The sequence below is a fragment of the Mauremys reevesii genome, unplaced genomic scaffold, assembly GCF_016161935.1.
Source record: "Mauremys reevesii isolate NIE-2019 unplaced genomic scaffold, ASM1616193v1 Contig4, whole genome shotgun sequence".
In the NCBI taxonomy this organism is placed as follows: Eukaryota; Metazoa; Chordata; order Testudines; family Geoemydidae; genus Mauremys; species Mauremys reevesii.
The window spans coordinates 686159-705719 of record NW_024100851.1 but is presented as its reverse complement, the minus strand read 5'-3'; the positions used below and the strand labels follow the sequence as shown (position 1 = coordinate 705719).

The 19561-nt window shown below is 50.9% G+C and overlaps 3 non-coding genes across 3 annotated transcripts; 1 reads left to right on the top strand and 2 right to left on the bottom strand.

The window, feature by feature from the left end:
* The first annotated feature begins 5170 nt into the window (after window positions 1-5170).
* Window positions 5171-5243, top strand: TRNAK-UUU. Its single transcript has one exon. It is a non-coding gene; the product is annotated as a tRNA-Lys (tRNA).
* A 10190-nt stretch (window positions 5244-15433) lies between these two features.
* On the bottom strand, window positions 15434-15507 carry TRNAT-UGU. Its single transcript has one exon. It is a non-coding gene; the product is annotated as a tRNA-Thr (tRNA).
* A 1856-nt stretch (window positions 15508-17363) lies between these two features.
* On the bottom strand, window positions 17364-17445 carry TRNAS-GCU. Its single transcript has one exon. It is a non-coding gene; the product is annotated as a tRNA-Ser (tRNA).
* Between the last annotated feature and the right edge of the window lie 2116 nt (window positions 17446-19561).

Genomic DNA, 19561 nt, shown 5'->3' with positions numbered 1-19561 from the left:
TGAGACACTCTCAGTTCTCTCCCCACCCCAAGGAAATCCTGTTCTGCTCCTTTCATAGAGATCCCTGGGACACCCCCTCACCCTGTGTCTCTGAGGGGTCAGGCAAACTCTCAGCACCTGAAGCCTCTGCCACTCACCTGTTGCCCCATAGATTAGCCCTGGTTCTGGCTCCTCTCTCTAGCTTGTGAAAGGAGCTGAGTCAGCGACTCCATGGGAGCTACGGGGCTGCAGAACCAGCAGAGAAAAAATAGGTGCTCAGCGCCCACTGGCAGCCAGCTCCCGCCCCCCACTACAGGCCTTGCTGACAAGCTCCTCCTCTTCCCCTTCAGCCCCTCCCACCTGCCAGTGATCAGCTGTTCAGTGGGGTGCAGGAGGCGCTGGGCGGGGAGGGGGAGGAGAAGGGACAGTAAGAGGTGGGGGAGGGAGAGGAATGGGGCAGGAAGGTGCAGGCCAGGAAGAGATGGGACAGGGGTGGGGGCTTGGGGGAAGGGGTGGAGTGAGTGCAGGGCCTGGTACAGAAGGGGGGGGAGATTTGTCCTGGGCCCTGCACCCCTCTAGGGCCGGCCCTGCAGGGAAGCACCAACTCTCACAGTGACAATACAACTGACCAGCATTGCGGGGGAGGCTGAGGGAGATCTGCACTCACCAGGTCTCTTCTCTCCCCCACGGTGAGCCAGACACTGCTCTCCCCTGGCTCTCACTCTAGCAGCTGGACGTCAAGGAGCCATTTCCCCACAGGAAGTGCATTGAGTGCCCCTGTGGTGCTGGGGGGCTGGCGCTGCTGCTGCCTGTGGGGCTGGCAGGGGGGCTGATGTCTGCACAGACTCTCAGCTGCCAGGCCGGAGGGGGCACTTGGGACCTTACCAGACTGGCTCAGTGAAGACGGGGGGTTGACAGAGCAATACAGACGCTCTCCAGAGCACGGAGCAGCAGCCGCCCATGCAGCCAGGCAATGAGCATTTCCCACAGCCTGGAGCCGAGGGGGAGGCGGCAGCTGCTGTTCCAGCTCCTCCGGGACAGGCCCTGTCAGCCAACAGCCACTTCTTACTCCCCACAGCTAAGGGCGCCGGGTTCCTCCGGTGGGGGTGTGGAGCAGCCGTTCGTTTTCCTGTCCTTTTTGTGTGCAACTGCTGACAAACACATCCCAGACAGAGAAGCAACAGGCCAAAGGGCTGTCACACAGCTGCTAAAGTAGTGCAGCTGGGAGAGCGTTAGACTGAAGATCTAAAGGTCCCTGGTTCAACCCCAGGCTAAGGCAGGTCCTTTCATCCCCTTTGTGCAGGAGGTGGTTTGTTCTCTGGGAGCACAGCCAGAGGTGGCAGGCTTGTATAACCTTTTGGTGGTGGCTCCCGCCCTGTAAGCCGATATAAAATGAAGCTACAACACGTTGGCACCACAAGATTACAAGGGTCAATTAAAAGTGGAAAGTCAGAAGCAGCACTTGCCTGCTTCAATAGACGGTATTATATTTTGCTGCACAGACTGAGAGGCAAGGAAACAGAGGGGCAGTCAGTGCTCAGGGAGGAGAGAGGTCAGTGATTTACACCCACCAGGGGACACTGTCTTTTTGAGGCGAGTGCAGTTTGCTTGGGATGATGCTGATGATGGATAGAAAAAAGGCTGGAGTCAATGACTGATGAGACCACAGAAGGGGAAGGGGAATGGCAGCCCCACAGAAGGTCCTGGGTGCTCAGATGCCCCAGTTATTGCACCCTGGCCTGTCACAGAGAGAGAAAAGACCCAGCGGGACCCAGCCCCCCTACAGTGATCCCATGGACAAGAACCTGGCTGGGAGTGGGGTGAAGTTCCCTCTGGGCAAAGGGGAGCTGAAATCCCTCAGTGTCCTGGAGTTTAAGCAATGGAAGCTTCAAACCCTGCACGGGTGTGGGCTGAGGTGCATCAGCAGAAGGTTGGGCTGGACAGGGGCGGCAGGTTTGTACAATTTTTGGTGGTGCCCAGAATGGGACCAAGTCCTGCCCCCCCCCCCACACCTGCCTAAGGCTCTGGGAGGGAGTTTGGGTGTGGGAGGGAGAGGGGCTGGGCTCTGGGAGAGTTTGGGTGCAGGGTCTGGACTCAGTCAGGGGGTTGTGCTGCAGGAGGGTGTGCAGGGGGCAAGCTCTTGGAGGGAGTTTGGGTGCAGGTGTGGGGTCTGGGTTGGGGTTGGGGGTGCAGGAGAGGGTGAGGGGTGCAGCATTTACCTCGGGCATCTCCCAAAAGCAACCTGCACCCTCCTCTGGCAGCAGCCCCTAAACGGGAGGGCCAGGGGTGTCTCTGTGCATGGCTGCCCGCAGACTTCACCCCCGCAGCTCCCATTGCCACAGCTGGCAGAGTTGGCACTCAGGGCGGGGCAGCGTACGGAGACCTCCCCCACACCAGGGACGTGCCAGCCACTCCCGGGAGTGGTGAGCCACATGGAGTGAGGGCGGGCAAGAAACCGCCTTAGTCCCCTTGTGCTGCTGGCGGTGGTGGCGGGGGTCCCTGGGCCCTTTTAAATTGCCCAAGGGTGGCAGGCAGCACTGAGGGGGACACTCCCAAGGGCCTAACGTTGCTTTGCACAATGATAAATCTTGGAACAGGACAGAAATGAAATGGCAGCAGAACCTAAGGAATTAAAAGCCTCCGGATTCTTGTGTGTGCACTGACTCCAAACGGAAACTGTAATTTGACTCGCTTTGTGTCTGCGGCTGGTAAAATATCAAGGCAAAATCATTCCAGTGATCGTGACCCTGGGATTGAGGAGGCTTTGGTCTTATTAAAATGTAACTAGCATGTTACACTTGTGTTTTTAAAGGTGGCTTCCCCAAGCAATCCCAAGTTGTTCTTCCCACAGCTGGCTGATGGGGGGCAGCAGGGGATCTCCCCAATCTGGGGGAATCTCTCTGGGCCCCACTGTTAATTCTCCATCCTTTCTCCCCCTAACCATGCCCACCCCTCCCCCCATTATCAATGTTTTGGAGCAACCCCTCCCTCCCTTTATGGAATACAGACTCTGTGACAGAGACTGACTGGGGCTCCTCTCTGCATGGCCCCAATGGGGAAGGAAAGAGACTGGAGGGAGGGGGAGAAGACGAGCAGAAGGAGTCAAATGGGGCAAAATCAAAACAGAGGAGATTTTCTTTCTGTCAAAATGTCCTGGAGTCTCATGGCTGAAAAGCCGCATCTTGAGTTAGGTTTGATGCATCAACCTTTCAATTACCAGGCAAAGGTGTGAATCACAGAGACTGATAACTGCCTGCTTCCCAGCTTTGCCAAAGAAGCACCTGCACTGGTGCAACTGGTTAGCGCAGAGGGGGCTACTGCTGGGATTATGAATTCAAGCCTTATTTGGAGCACTGGTTTTTATTACCTGTGTAGTTTCCCCAACTTGCTTTGCTTAATTTGCATGGAAAGTGCCCTACTAGGAAAAGGAGAGTAAGTTCTAAAAGGTGGCAGTAGGTGCACAGCTTGGAAACATCCCCCCTGTGCTGCCATTAGTTCCAGTAGATTGTTCACTGGCAGCCTGAATTGATTTCTTTGCTGCTGTGAAAGCTGCCATGAAAAGTCTCTGGTCACCAGAGCTCCCTGCTTCTTCCAGCACATTTCTGGCTCTTTCCCTGCCCCAGTCATGGCTGTAGGAGGGTCCTATATACACTGAGCCTCAAACTTTTCCAAGCCTTTTTAGCGCAGTTGGCAGCGTGTCAGTTGCATAATCTAAAGGTCCTGAGTTCAAGCCTCAGAGAAGGCAGTGGGTTTAGCTCCCTGCTTCAGATTTTCTACAGGAAATCAGAGAAAAGAAACTAGAGGAGAGTGGTTTCTAGACACCCTCCCACCCATCTCACACACACACACAGACTTTTCTAAGGCATTAACTTTTCCTTCTCTGTGCAGTTTGTATTCTCCATAGAGCAAAATAAAACAAAAACATGCAAGTCCAAGCCTAATACAGTATGAAACTCAATACAGATCAAATCTCACCCTCAGAGATCTTCCAATAAGCTTCTTTCGCAGACTAGACTTATTTCTTGTCTGGGCCCAATCTTTTCACCTGGTACAGTCCTTGTTCCAGCTCAGGTGGTAGCTAGGGGATGTCTCATGACTGCAGCCACCTTTCTTCTGTTCCACCCCCTTATATAGCTTTGGTACAAGGCAGGAATCTTTTGTCTCTCTCCTGGGGAAAAGCCCCAGGTTTAAGATGGATTCCTGTACCAGGTGACATGGTCACATGTCCTGTGAGACCCCCAAGCCTTCATTCTTCCTGGCCTGAATCACAGATGGTGCAGGACAGAGCCATCTCCAGTCAATTGTCCTGGTTAATGGGAGCCATCAAGAGTCCAAACCACTATTAATGGCCCACACTTTGCATCATTACAACAGGACCTCAGAGTTATAGTTCATATTTCTAGTTTCAGATACAAGAATGATTGAGTCATACAAATAGGATGAACACACACAATAGATAATAAGCTTTGTAATGATACTGTACAAGAGACCTTTTGCATGAAGCATGTTCCAGTTACATTATATTCACAGGTTTCAGAGTAGCAGCTGTGTTAGTCTGTATCCGCAAAAAGAACAGGAGTACTTGTGGCACCTTAGAGAATAAGAAATTTATTTTAGCATAAGCTTTCATGGGCTACAGCTCACTTCTTCGGATGCATCTAAAGTGATCTGTAGCCCATGAAAGCTTATGCTGAAATAAATTTGTTAGTCTCTAAGGTGCCATAAGTACTCCTATTATATTCACACTCATTAGCATAGTTTCATAAAATCATCAACGTCACAGCAGGGAAAGGGTTTTACTGCAGCACCTGGGAGCAGTTGAGTTTCATGTTCAGGCTGTGGTATGAGTTCCTCCAGGTTTCTCGTAAGCACACAGGGACCTTAGCAGGTGCTCTTGATACAGGAATGGCCCTGACAAGATAAAGTGATGGGGATTGCATTTTCCTTTTTTAGTTTTTTATTTCCAATGACATTTCTGTTTGTGATTTCGTTTTGCTTTGTATAACTGTGTTTTCTCCTGGATTTGATATTTAACTAAAAAAAGAATAAGGCCTCAGGGCGCTGGATGGAGGAGCAGGCGGGGCTAGGACTGCTAAGCGAGCGAGAGTAGCAGGTTTTCTGTATTGTTTCCTGCCCTCATTTTCATGACTAGTTTCTCTTCTGCATGAAATTTGTTTTTGTTTATATGTGAGCCTGACTAGCTCAGTTGGTAGAGCATCAGACTTTTAATCTGAGGGTCCAGGGTTCAAGTCCCTGGTCAGGTGAAGAAGGACCCCTTCCCCTCAAAATGGAAGAAAGTATCTCTCCAGGATGTTATTCGGCATCACCTTTTTTTCCCCAGGACTTGGCTTTTCACTAGGAAGGGCCATGTACTGCCTGGGACTGAAGGGGCAACTTCCTCACATGCCCACTGGCCTCTCAGTCAGGATTAAGAAAGGCCTCTGGGAGCTGCAGCAAACTGCTGCATGACAACTTGGTGAGCAAATGCAGGGCTGCCTGCACAGGGTCATCCTCACCAGAGGTCTGGGTGTTTCCTATTGGTCCCATGGTGTAAGGGCCAGCACTCGGGACTTTGAATCCTGCAATCTGAGTTGAAGTCTCAGTGGGATCTGAGGACAATTCCTGTGCCACAAACCCTGCTGGGTCTTCCAAGGCTCTGTCTTGCTCTCTCAAAGGCCATGAAAGCCTGTCTTTTGCCCGCTAGCTGTTGTGACTTGAGCACAAGAGGGGATGTTTGATCCAGAAGCCTGGCCGTGACTGGAGTCCTGTAGGTAGGGATGCAAGCTCCATTTCCTCTGAGTCCTGAAGCTGGACTGCAGCCTGGCCTAGGAGGCAGCCCTATTGGTTGACCTACTGGCCCAAAGTCACTCGGGCGGTGTTGTCTTTCCCCAGGGATGTTGAAGGGCCTAAGGGAGGGACGCTCAATACCCCCGCCATCAGTCAGGGCGGAAGAGAAGGGCTGCAAGAGTGGGCAGGTTGATGAGCTGGGCCTTCTAGCATTCGGTTGGGGATGACGTGGGGAACACGAACTGGGAGAAATGGTTGGTGGCCTGTGAGGAATGACTCAGCCAGTGATGTAGGTGGACCTTGTCATTAGCCTACAAAGTTGTGATGCTCAAGACCCATCTGTGGGGAATATCTTCAGCCAGGTATTTCCCCCTGCTCCACGAGTGCTGCTGAGACCGAACACGATGACCTTCCACTTCTTGTGGGGCCATAGGACGTCCCTACCTAGTCAGAAGTGCGGCTTTTCTGTTGTATTAGAAGAGGGGTTGGGCCTGGTGGGCTTTGAAGACTTTTACGGCTCTACTTTTTTGTTTTTCAATTTTCAGTGGGTGGCTGAGCTGGAGGGCAGGTCAGGCCCGAGGGGAATGGTGGGGCAACCACGAAGAACACAACCGACTCTTCCAATATGGCTGTATTTTTTTTTACCCCACTGGGTGCAGCACCAGGTATGGGATGGCCGATGGTGGCAGAAGGGGGGAGGAGATTAGGAAACCTCCCCTCCCCCAGTGTTCTTCTATTCCCACCTTACATCCTACAGGATTTTCAGTGGGTGGCTAGGTGGAAGGTGCTTGTAGGATGGCTTCATCCGCAACAGGGGCCACCCTCACAGCAGTGGCAGCCACAACAGCAAGGCCCCCCCTTCGGCTCAGTCTGAACAGAGATCAATGTACCACTGGGTGAGACAGGTCAATTTTAAGGAGCTTCCTCTGAAGGTGAGCAACTGTGCCCAGAACTTACTGACAGGAGTTTTAAAGTATTTGCAAATGTGCACGGCCGGCATGTGCAAAGCAAAGGCTTCCCGGGGCACTGTGTCAGGCTCTGGCACCGCTAGAGACAATGGACCATCTTCAGCCACCAGGTGACCCAGGATCTAAGGCAGGAATGGGGTGAGGAAGCAAGTCAAGCTGAGCAAGGCAGGAAAAATTCATCTTGCCTTCATGGGCGCTCGCAATGATGCCCTTTTTGTGTGCCAGGACTGACAAAAACATCCCAGACAGAGAAGCAGCAGGCCAAAAAAGCAGCAGGGGTATTCTGTCTGCTACCCAAGATCCATAAACCTGGAAATCCTGGATGCCCCATCATTTCAGGCAATGGCACCCTAACAGCAGGATTGTCTGGCTGTGTAGACTCCCTTCTCAGGCCCTACGCTACCAGCACTCCTAGCTATCTTCGAGACACCACTGACTTCCTGAGGAAACTACAATCCATTGGTGATCTTCCAGAAAACACCATCCTGGCCACTATAGAGGTAGAAGCCCTCTACACCAACGTTCCACACAAAGATGGACTACAAGCCTTCAGGAACAGTATCCCCGATAATGTCACAGCAAACCTGGTGACTGAACTTTGTGACTTTGTCCTCACCCATAACTATTTCAGATTTGGGGACAATGTATACCTTCAAGTCAGGGGCACTGCTATGGGTACCCGCATGGCCCCACAGTGTGCCAACATTTTTGTGGCTGACTTAGAACAACGCTTCCTCAGCTTTCATCCTCTAATGCCCCTACTCTACTTGCGCTACACTGATGACATCTTCATCATCTGGACCCATGGAAACGAAAACCCCTGAGGAATTCCACCATGATTTCAACAATTTCCATCCCACCATCAACCTCAGCCTGGACCAGTCCACACAAGAGATCCACTTCCTGGACACTACAGTGCTAATAAGCGATGGTCACATAAACACCACCCTATACCGGAAACATACTGACCGCTATACTTACCTACATGCCTCCAGCTTTCACCCAGACCACATCACACAGTCCATTGTCTACAGCCAAGCTCTAAGATACAACCACATATATGCTCCAAACCCTCAGAGAGACAAACACCTACAAGATCTCTATCAAGCGTTCTTACAACTGCAGTACCCACCAGCTGACGTGAAGAAACAGATTGACAGAGCCAGAAGAGTACCCAGAAGTCACCTACTACAGGACAGGCCCAACAAAGAAAGGAACAGAACCCCACTAGCCATCACCTTCAGCCCCCAACTGAAACCTCTCCAGCGCATCATCAAGGATCTACAACCTATCCTGAAGGACGATCCCTCACTCTCACAGATCTTGGGAGACAGGCCAGTCCTTGCTTACAGACAGCCCCCCAACCTGAAGCAAATACTTACCAGCAATGACACAACAAAAACACTAACCCAGGAACCTATCCTTGCAACAAAGCCTGTTGCCAACTCTGTCCACATATCTATTCAGGGGACACCATCATAGGACCTAATCACATCAGCCACACTATCAGAGGCTCATTCACCTGCATATCTACCAATGTGATATATGCCATCATGTACCAGCAATGCCCCTCTGCCCTGTACATTGGCCAAACCAGACAGTCTCCACGTAAAATAATAAATGGACACAAATCACATGTCAAGAATTATAACATTCAAAAACCAGTCGGAGAACACTTCAATCTCCTGGTCACGCATTTACAGACCTAAAAGTCGCAATATTACAACAAAAAACCTTCAACAACAGACTCCAATGAGAGACTGCTGAATTGGAATTAATTTGCAAACTGGACACCATTAAATTAGGCTTGAATAAAGACTGGGAGTGGATGGGTTATTACAGAAAGTCAAACTATTTCCCCATGTTTATTTGTCCCCCTACTGTTACTCACACCTTCCTGTCAACTGTTGGAAATGGGCCATCCTGATTATCACTACAAAAGGTTTTTTTCTCCTGCTGCTAATAGCTCACCTTAACTGCTCATTCTTGTTAGAGTGTGTATGGCAACACCCATTTTTTTTCATGTTCTCTGTGTATATATATATCTTACTGCTTTATTTCCACTGCATGCATCCGATTAAATGGGTTTTAGCCCAGCAAAGCTTATGCTCAAATAAATTTGTTAGTCTCTAAGGTGCCACAAGTACTCCTCTTTCTTTTTGCAGATAAATTAATGGAGATTAAGTCCATGAATGGCTATTAGCCAGGATGGGTAAGGAATGGTATCCCTAGCCTCTGTTTGTCAGAGGGTGGAGATGGATGGTAGGAGAGAAATCACTTGATCATTACCTGTTCAGTCCCTCTGGGGCACCTGGCATTGGCCACTGTTGGCAGATAGGATGTGGGGTTGGATGGACCTTTGGTCTGACCCAGTGTGGCCATTCTTATGTTCTTATGAAGGGAGGGGCAAAACCCTGTGACAGAGTTTCTGTAGTGTAGTGGTTATCATGTTTGCCTAACACGCAAAAGGTCCCTGGTTTGAAACCAGACAGAAACACAATGGCTTAATTTTCCCAGCTCCTACTGGCCTATCTCTGCTGTTGTAAGAGCAGCAGTGATTTCTATGCGCAGAAGGTCTGTTATACTTCCCCTGCTCCCACTTTTGTCTCCTCTCCCTCTCTGAATGCCTGTGAAGTGGCTTTCCCCCTCCCGCTCCCTCCTGGAATGCTCCTGGGATGAATGTTCTGGTTGAAGAGCAGAAGAGCTCCCAGGTAGACAAGGTGTCTGGGACTCTAATTAGGCAGCACTCACACACCCAGAGCATGGACACTGCCCAAGGTGGAGTGTGACCAACCAGATGCAGCCAAGTCATCTCTAGTCGCAGGCCATGAGGTGCAGGCCCTTAAAAGGGGAAGGGGCCCTGTGCTCAGGAGAGCACTCACAAGCTTGTACCTCCAGTGAATGCCCTTTGCCCGGACCGCCTGGCCAGTGGTTCTCTGCATTGTATTTCATTGTGCCTCAGGGAGAGTTACCTTCATCGCACCATCCATAGCTGTGCTGTGGGACACTTACCTTGCAGAATCCTGACATCTCCAGTTCCCTGCCAGTCCTGGGAGCGTGAGTATGCGAGTGTGACACCCTCTCCCCCTTCTTCTTTTGAGCTTAGCTGTCATTATAACAAATGTGCTGCTTTCTGCCAAACTCTGGTGGGTCATTAGTCCTGCCTACGCTGATTAGCTGGCCCAATTTCGGGTAACACCTGCAATAAACCCCAACCCCTGCATGGCAGAGGGTGGTGAAATGAGCTGAGGAAAAAGCCTTGGCATCAGCAGGGGAAAGCTACCTTTTGGCCAGTCACCTTTTGAAGACTTGTGGCTTGGTCTCCTCTGCCCTTGGAGGTTGGCCGGTGGAGGCCGGCTCTTCCTGTTGGCCTCCTTTGTGTGACTTGCCAATGGAGGGAGTGAGGCAAGAATGGGGCAAAAGAGGAAAGTCGAGCTGAGGAAGGCAGGGCAGAAGGTAAGCGCCTCAGTGCGGCTAAGTGGGGTTAGTAGAGCATCACCATTCGTTCTGCAAAGCCTGGGGAGGTGCGGTTGGCTGCTGGGAGGTAGAATCCTGTGTCTGCCTCTTGGCTTCCCAGGGATGGCTACTTGCAGCCCAGGAGAAGAAGGATGGTTCTGGGTGAAAGGAAGACAAGCAAAGCTCTGGGAGGAAATTTGGGTGCGGGGTGTGGGCTCTGTGCTGGGGGAGGGGGTTGGGGTGCAGGAGGGGTGGTGCTTACCCTGGGCACTGCAGCTCCCAAAGTGACTGGTACACACAACCCTCTGGCAGCAGCTCCTAGGTGGGTGGGGCCAGGGGGTCTCCGTGTGCCGCTGCAGTTCCTGGCCAATGGGCGCTGCGGAGTTGGTACCCGGGGCAGGGGCAGTGAATGGAGACACTCCCCCCACACCAGGGGATGCTGGGACATGCCGGCCATTTCTGGAAGCGGCACAGAATGACGGAGGCAGAGTGGGCAGGGAGCCACCTCAGTGCTGCTGGCACATCTGTGCACACCCATGGGGAGGGGAGCAGAGGGCCTCCATGTGCTACCTGGGGTAGGGGCAGTGCACAGAGCTGCATCCCCTCCCGGGTCTATTACAGGAGTGGGTGGGTGGGGTCTTTTGGCCTGCAAGGTGCAGCAGGTCGGACTAGATGATCACATTGGTCCCTTCTGACCTTAAAGGCTCTGAGTCTAAAAGGGAGAGGGAAGTAAAGGATTTTTTAAAAAAAAATAAACCTAACATTGTAATACCAGGATAACTCCAACAGCTCATTGTATAGTTCTGCCCCTTTCTTCCTCCATTGTGTGTTGAATGACCTGCAGCACATGGATTTTGTCATTCCATTGATAAACTGATACAATGTGACTGAAATTAAACCAATTCCCAGGAGAGAAAACATCACATCCCTGAATTGGCTGGGAATCGAGCCCAAGTCAGCTGCTTGGAAGGCAGCTACGCTCGCCACTATACCACCAATGCATCTAAGAAAAGCCATACTTATGCTTGCCCAATGAGGCTAGAGCAGCATTGAGAAGATTTTCTGCCTGTTAAAATGTACTGGATTCTCATCACTAAAAAAAAAACACCTCCATCTTCACTTGGGTTTGAACCATCAGCCTTTCAATTAGCCACCAAAGTTGTTAACCACAGGGTATGTCTACACTATGGGATTATTCCAATTTTACAGAAACTGTTTTTTGGAAACAGATTGTATAAAGTCGAGTGCACGGAGCCCCAGTAAGCACATTAATTCGGCCGTGTGTGTCCATGTACCGAGGCTGGCGTTGATTTCCAGAGCGTTGCACTGTGGGTAGCTATGCTATAGCTATCCCATAGATCCCGCAGTCTCTCCTGCCCATTGGAATTCTGGGTTGAGATCCCAGTGCCTGATGGGGCAAAAACAGTGTCGTGGGTGATTCTGGGTAAATGTTGTCACTCAATCCTCCCTCCATGAAAGCAACGGCAGACAATCATTTCACACCCTTTTCCCTGGATTGCCCGGGCAGACGCCATAGCACAGCAACCATGGAGCCCATTCAGCCTCTTTTCACTGTCACCGTATGTCTACTGGATGGTGCTGACAGACGTGGTACTGCAGTGCTACACAGCAGCATCCCCTTGCCTTTTGCAAGTTAGCAGAGACGGTTACCAGCCATACTGTCCTGTCTGCTGCCTTGCAAGTTGACAATAACAGTTCCCAGTTATACTGTACCGTCTGCTGCTGTCATGGGTGCTCCTGGCCGGCCTTGGTGAGGTCAGCTGGGGTCACAGGGACAAAAATGGGAATGACTCCCCAGGTCATTCCCTTCCTTAAGTATTGTCTAATGGGAGAGTCAGTCCTGTCTGGACTATCGGGCAAACCTACTAAAGAACCAGAGAGTAAATGGTCATTCCCATTTTGCCCAGGTGCCCCCGGGCGACCTCACGGAGGCCAGCCAGGAGCACTCACGGGACAACGATGACGGATAACAGTCCTACTGTACCGTCTGCCGGCCAGAATGGAAGGGAAGGGGATGCTGCTGTGTAGCGCTGCAGCACCACATCTGCCAGCAGCATCCAGTAGACATAAATCAAAAAATGATTTTTCCCCTTTGCTTTCACGGGGGTGGTGATGACATATACCCTGAACCACCCGTGACAATGTTTTTGACCCTTCAGGCTTTGGGAACTCAGCCAAGAATTCAAATGGTTTTCGGTGAGTGCGAGAACTGTGGGATAGCTACACTTGTCAGTCGCCCCTCCCTCCGTGAGCGTCCATTTCATTCTTTGGCTTTCTGGTACGCTTGTCTCAGCTCCTTAAGTTTCAGCACTGTGTTGAGTCTCTGTTGCGGCCTCTGTCTATCATGGCCTTGGAGATTTTTTTAAAATGTTTTGGCATTTTGTCTTTTGGAACGGAGTTCTGATAGAACAGATTCATCTCCCCATACAAAGATCAGATTCAGTATCTCCCCTACAGTCAATGCTGGAGCTCTTTTTTGATTCTGGGACTGCATGGTCACCTGTGTTGATCGGCGCTCCACGCTGGGCAAACAGGAAATGAAATTCAAAAGTTCATGGGGCTTTTTCTGTTTACCTGGCCAGTGCATCCGAGTTCAGACTGCTGTCCAGAGCGGTCACAATGGTGCACTGTGGGATAGCACCCGGAGGCCAATACCGTCGAATTGTGGCCACATTAACCCTAATCCGACATGGCAATGCCGATTTCAACGCTACTCCCCTCGTCGGGGAGGAGTACAGATACCGGTATTAAGAGACCTTTATATCGATATAAAGGGCTTTGTTGTGTGGATGGGTGCAGGGTTAATGCGATTTAACGCTGCTAAATTCGATATAAACTCGTAGTGTTGACCAGGCCAGAGAGAGCAGCAGGTTTCCCCTATTGTTTCCCACTCTTGTTTTCTTGACTAGTTTCTCCTCTGCACCAACTTGCTGTTTTTCTTTGTGAGCCTGGCTAGCTCAGTGGGCAGAACATCAAACTTTTAATCTGAGGGTCCAGGTTTCAAGTCCCTGGTCAGGTGATAAACTACTCCCCAAGATCTTACACTGTCTTGCTGGAGTCCTCTTTGATGTTACTTTTTCTCTTCAGGATTTTCCCTTTCCTCAGAAGGGCCCTTTTGTGTGTGGTTTGAAGGGGCAACTTCCTGACAGCCCCTCTGTCCTTGCAGCCTGGAGGAATAAAGGCCTCTGGGCATAGAGCATGTTCCTCCCCTGCACACACACACACACACACACACACACACACACACACACACACACACACACACACACACACACACACACACACACACACACACAAACAGAATATCCCTAAGGAATTAGAATCATCTGCTGCCTTCCCCTGTCCTGCTGGATCCCCAAACGAGGATGCTCTTCAGCCTAAACCCATGACCTCTCTTTTCCCAGTGCCCCTTAATCCCAACCCTCAGTCCCTCCTATGCTCACTGCTCCTCACTCCCAACCAGAGCCTGCTCCTCTTCACCCTTCTCCTCTGTCCCAACCCACATCCCCCTCCTATTCCCAGTGCCCCTCAATCCCAACCCACAGCCCCCTCCTATTCCCAGTGCCCCTCAGAACCAACCCACAGGCCCCTCCTCCTCATGCTGCTCCTCAATCCCAACCCACGGCTCCCTCCTTCCCTCCAGCAGCAGGTGCTTCAGACCCCCTCAGGAAGATTTTCTTGCAAGGTTTCATGTACGAGTCTGCATGTGGATTTTACAGTATGTTGGAAATAGGTTGGGTTACTTGCCGAAATGATCACTTGTGGCTGGTGTTAGATTCCCAGTCTCCATGTTACAGGGGCAGGAGAAATAAAGGGTTTTTATCCTTGTTGTGTGAATCGAGGGCAGCACAACTGTGCTTGGCAGACCCCGACTGAGGGACTCACCCTCAATTCAATAGCACTTGCTAGGCAGGGGACAGGGGTTCCAAAGCCAAGTGTGCTGGGGTCTGGGTCCCAATACTAAAATGTAGGCGTCAGACCAACGTTAGGACAGGGTGGCTGTAGAGGGATGAGTGAGTCCCTAGACAACATAGTGAGTAGGGAGCCTTCTTATTTTCCCCCCTTTTCCACCCAGGCTGGCAGGTAAACTGTACAGAGGCACCTCTGGGCTTGCACTGACTAAGGACAACAGCTGTGAGTGGGGTGCAGAGAGGGGATGGCTCATGTTAAAGGACTTTTGGTTGCTGGACTTACAAACCGTAGGGAGAAGGACACTGCCCAGCTTATCTGGGGGGTGGGTCTTTCCCTCGTGGTTTATGTTTATGTGTTGGGGCTGCTGACATGACTTCTGCTAACCCTGGGCTTACATTGCAGTGTAGACATACCCTGAGAGGGCATCTAGACTGTGACAAAATCCCGCTGGCCTGGATGGTCTGATTTGGGCTCCTATGGGCTCAGATTGGGGAGCTAAAAACTACAGCGTAGACATTTGGGTTCAGACTGGAGCCCAGGCTTCGAGCCCCTCACCCCTCGTGGGGTCTCGGAGGCTGGGCTGAAGCCCAAGTGTCTACACTGTCATTTTATAACCCTGCAGCACAAGCCCCACAAGCCTGAATCAACTGACCCAGGGTTTGAGAATAGTGACTTGGGTGTGTTAATGGCAGTGTAGACATAATGCTAGGCTATGTCCGCACTGCAATGAAACACCCACGGGTGTCCCGTGCCAGTTCAGGATCCCAGGCAAGGGCCATGAGGTGGTAAATTTGCAGCGTAGACATCTCGGCTCAGGCTCAATACCGGGATCTGGGAGCCCTCAAGGTTGGGAGGGAGTTTAGCAAGCAAAAAAGGTAAAATGGCAGTGGAGTATTACCCTGGACTCAATGGCATTTCTCCATTGGTCTGTCTGCTTTGGGGCAGGGACAATAACACGTCCTGCTGCATTTGTTATTTCAAAGGGCGGTTTAGGATTTTCATTCTCACACACGTTGCACAAAGCAGGACTCAACCCTCGGTGCAAACTAAATGAGCTGCCCACAGTTTCTGCCAGCCACAATGAGCCATTCCGTGTGAGAGCCCAGACCTACCCCTGTCCCAGAGGAAGCAGGATCATCTGTGACAGGCTGGAACACTGACCTATCAGCTCTTAACTCCCAAACTTTCAGTAAGTCTGTTATCAGTGCCTGTGAGTATAATTTAAACAACTACACTGGGCTGGACCAAAGAGCTCTGTGTTTTGTCCTCCCACAGTAGCCAATACCAGGTTACCCAAGAGCTAGTTAATAAGGCACCACTGGGAATTGAACCCAGGATCTCCTGTTTACAAAACAGGTGCTTTAGCCAGCTAAGCCATGGTGCCTGCCTGTAGCAACAGCACAGTGTCTGCCCACACCTGACTCCCTGCCATCCCCACTGGGGCCTGACAAGCTTTGCTTGTGTTTGGATTCTGCAAAGCAGAGGAGCAGGTGAGGTTTTCTTTGCAAGGTGTGTGTGTGTGTGTGTGTGTGTGTGTGTGTGTGTGTGTGTGTGTGTGTGTGTGTGTGTGTGTGTGTGTGTGTGTGTGTGAGAGAGAGAGAGAGAGAATCTTTGGCCAGGTCTGCACTACAAGGTTACTTCAGCATCATTATATTGCTCAGGTGTGTGAAAAACACACAACGCTCCCTCGGTCGGCAGTTTTTGGCTGGTGCACACACTGCAATAACACATCTGGCGACAAAATTGCCCTGTTTTGGTGACAAAATAAAACCACCTCGACGAGAGGCCTAGTGCTTTTTGCAGCAAACTTAAAGTGACAAATGTCAGTGTAAATGCTGCTGGTCATTATATCACCATAACTGGCCTCCACCAGTATCCCACCATGCCTGCCGTGAACTCACCTGCCCTGCATTCCTGCTACAGAGCCATGGGCCCCTCCCCTTTCATAGCTCCAGAAAGTTCTGACAGCTGAGCCACTATCTAACCGGGATTAGCTTGATAGAACTGCATTGCCAGCCTAAGCCATGTAATTACACCAACCTAATTTTGTAGTGTAGACCTGTCCAAAGAATCACACACACACCTTGGGAGCAAAACTTCATCTGCTCCTCTGCTTTATAGAATACAAACACGAACAACACTTCTCAGGGCCCAGTGGGGATTGGCAGAGAGTCAGGTGTGGGCCATCTTTATCCCAGGAGAGATGGACTCTAAGGGTACGTCTCCATTGCAGTGTAAGCCCAGGTGTGGCACGCTGTGCTCAGAGCAGCACCTGGAAGCCCCATATTCACCACTCTCATATAATGATGACATGGTTTGTTCAAAGTCTGCCTTGTAACGTATCATTTCAAAAGTCTTGATCTGTTGAACATTAATATCGTGTTGGATTGTGTGTGCTCGCATTGGTTGGGAAGTTATGAAGTTTTGCTCTGTGTGTGTTACTGAGATATGTTATGAGGTTGGGAAATGCCCCCCACCAGCCTTTCAGGTGTGACAAGGGAGGAGCCAGACTCGCTGCTGGCCCATTGAAGGGATCCACACTCCCAAGGACTAGCCCAGGAACCGTGTACAATGCAGACGTCTCCGAGATAGCACAGCGACAATGGACACTGCTTGAGTTACATGGTAACAAAGGAGCTTCCTAGCAAGTTGGAAGAAACTATGAAAGAGGGGAAGAGACATCATGACTTGGCCTCTCTCCCCCACAACTCAGCAGCTGGAAACACACCTGGAGGACAAAGACTGAACTGAACTGACTTAGAAATCAGAAGAGAATAATAACAATAATACTTGCAAACCAAAGTCCCCAAACAGACTAGTATTAGTTTTTCAGCAGAAAATTTTCAGTTTGGGGAATTTTGTTTTCTCAGTCAGACCTTGCCAAGGGAAGCAGGGAGAAAATGTTGGAGTTGCCTCCTTCAGAACAGCTTGGCCTAGACACTAGCTCTGGTTCACTGCTCTGGCCTTGCTCGGGTTGAGGGTATTTTAATAATTTGGGCAGGTCCCAGGGTGTTTGGGGGAGAAGATGAGGATGTTACCTCTTGAGATAAAAACTAAGAAATACAGCACTAGAGAATTTCTTTTTTAAAGAAATCTGGGATTTAGACATTTTATTTAAAGCAAGGGAGTTCTGAGTTTCTGAGAAGGTTTTTGTTTGCAAGAAGCAAGATTGTTTGAGCTGTCATTGTACCAAAGGGGGAGATGGTTGTCTACAAAGGAGGGGTGAAAACTAAATACATCTGATGAGGATGGGATTTGAACCCATGCATGCAGAGCACAATGGATTAGCAGTCCATCACCTTAACCACTAGGCCACCTCATCTGAGCTGTTAAAAAGGGACAGGAGGAGAAATCTAAGGCCAGCAGAGCTAGGGACAATAAGGAGTTTTTAAATACTACGCAGAAGCAGGGGCTGAATGAGCTCCCCCCTCACATCTAGTGAGGAGCTGGGGGAAAGACTTCAGGAACAGACCGTGTTTGCACAGACACACCTACTCTGCCTAGGTATGCAGCATGATGGGGCTGCTTTCCCAAAATGACCAGTTTCGGCTGGTGGTGGGTTACAAATCACTTTAGGATTCAATGGAATGAAATGTTATTATCCTTCCTGCATGAGTGAAGGGCAGCAGAACATACCTAGTCCGTCCTGATGGAGAGCTGGGTGGGTGAGGAATAGCTTTTATTGGACTTCATAGAAGTGATTGAGAACATCACCCTAAACCAGTGGTCCCCAAACATTTCACTCTGTGCCCTCTTAGCCATGGCTGTGGCCCCTTGGAAGCCGCAGTCAAGAACTGAGGCTGGGAGTGGGGCTGTTGCTTGCTGGGGAGAGGGGTGCAGACAGGGGTAAGGGGGTCGAGGCTGAGCTGGGAGCCAGAGCCCCAGGCTGACGTTGGGGTTGGGGAAGAGCTGGGGCAGAGTGGGGCTGAGTGCTGCTCCCTCCATGGGGGCTGGCTCAGGCCCTGAGGTGCCCCCATGAATGTTCCTCTGTGTCCCCCTAGGAGTCATGCCCCACATTTTGGGGACCACTGAACCCTACTCGCTAAGCAGGGGCTAGTGATGCCAAAGCCCAGGGAAAGGGAGAACAAGTGCGGGCCCCCAGCACTGGAGCCACGTGAAGGGGCTGCAGGAGAGGGGCAATGGCTGGTGGCACAGGGAGTTAAGGGCAAAGGGGGCACAGGAGGGGGCAGGAGTTAGGGGTGAAGGAGGTGCAAGGGGTGGGAGTGCAGGAGCTAGCGGTAAAGGGGGAGGGGGATCGTCCAGGGGCAGTGGGGAAGTGCCAAAGTACAAGCTTTGCCCAGGGCACCATTTTCCCTAATGCTGGTCTGAGCAAACAATTGGAAATGACCCTGCAGTGAGACCAGAACCATCGTGTAGAAAAGCCCCTTTGTTAAGTGGTGGTGGCTGAGGGCTTAGGGAGATGGGTTAGAAAGCAACAGGCGTCTTTCTGTGGAGGTTTGATTCTTACCTGCTAGGCAAGGCTGGTGTGTGGTGTCTCCATGGCTGTACTTTCAGTGTCTGATCTGCCACAGGGAGCCAATCTAGACATATTCAGAGGCTCTATGCCAGGGTTTCTCAAATTTCCTTTCACTGCAACCCCCTTCTGCCCCAAAAAAACTTACTCCATGGCCCTCGAAAGAGGGACCAGGCCCCTCCACACTGGGCAGAGGCAGGGAAGACAAAGCCTGAGCCCTGCCCCAGTTAGGGGAGGGCAAAACCAGAGCTTGAAGGATTCAGCCCTGGGTGGTGGGGCTCAGAAATTTGGCTTCATCCCCAGGCCCCAACAAGTCTAATGCCAGCCCTGCCAACCCCATTAAATCAGGGTTATGACCCACTTTGGGGTCCTGACTCACACTCTGAGAACCACTGCTCTATGCTGAGGGGAGAGAGTTTTCCTGGGGGTGTAGTTAATCCACTTTGCAAGAGGTGGCAGCTATGTCACTGGGAGAAGCTATATCGGTGGGTGTGCAAGCTGTGGTGTTTGCCACATTTAAGAAGTTTAATCAAACCCCATTTTTAAAACCACCTGTGGTCTGGGAATGGCAAAGGAGCTCGATGAATCAGGGTTTGTCCTTCAAAGTCCTGAAAATCACGATTCCCTACTCAGGTCATTGTGGGGGTATAGCTCAGCGGTAGAGTGCTTGACTGCAGCTCAAGTGATCCTCAAGTGGTCAGATTAGATGCTCTAATGGTCTCTTCTGGCCATAAAATTGACTAATTTCTGAAAAGGTGAGTGTAGCATTGGGAGCAGCGTCTGATGTTTTCCTGTCTAGCCGGCTTGCTTCCTAGAATGGATGCTTCTTGAGTGGGGTGATCCACAGGGAGTAGCTCAAGCCTCCAAAGTGCCTGGGCAGGGGCAGGACATTAGCACAGCAAGGGAGGGGTGTGGCAGTGACATCACAAAGGCCTTTTGCAGGACCTCAGACTATTGGTCAAAG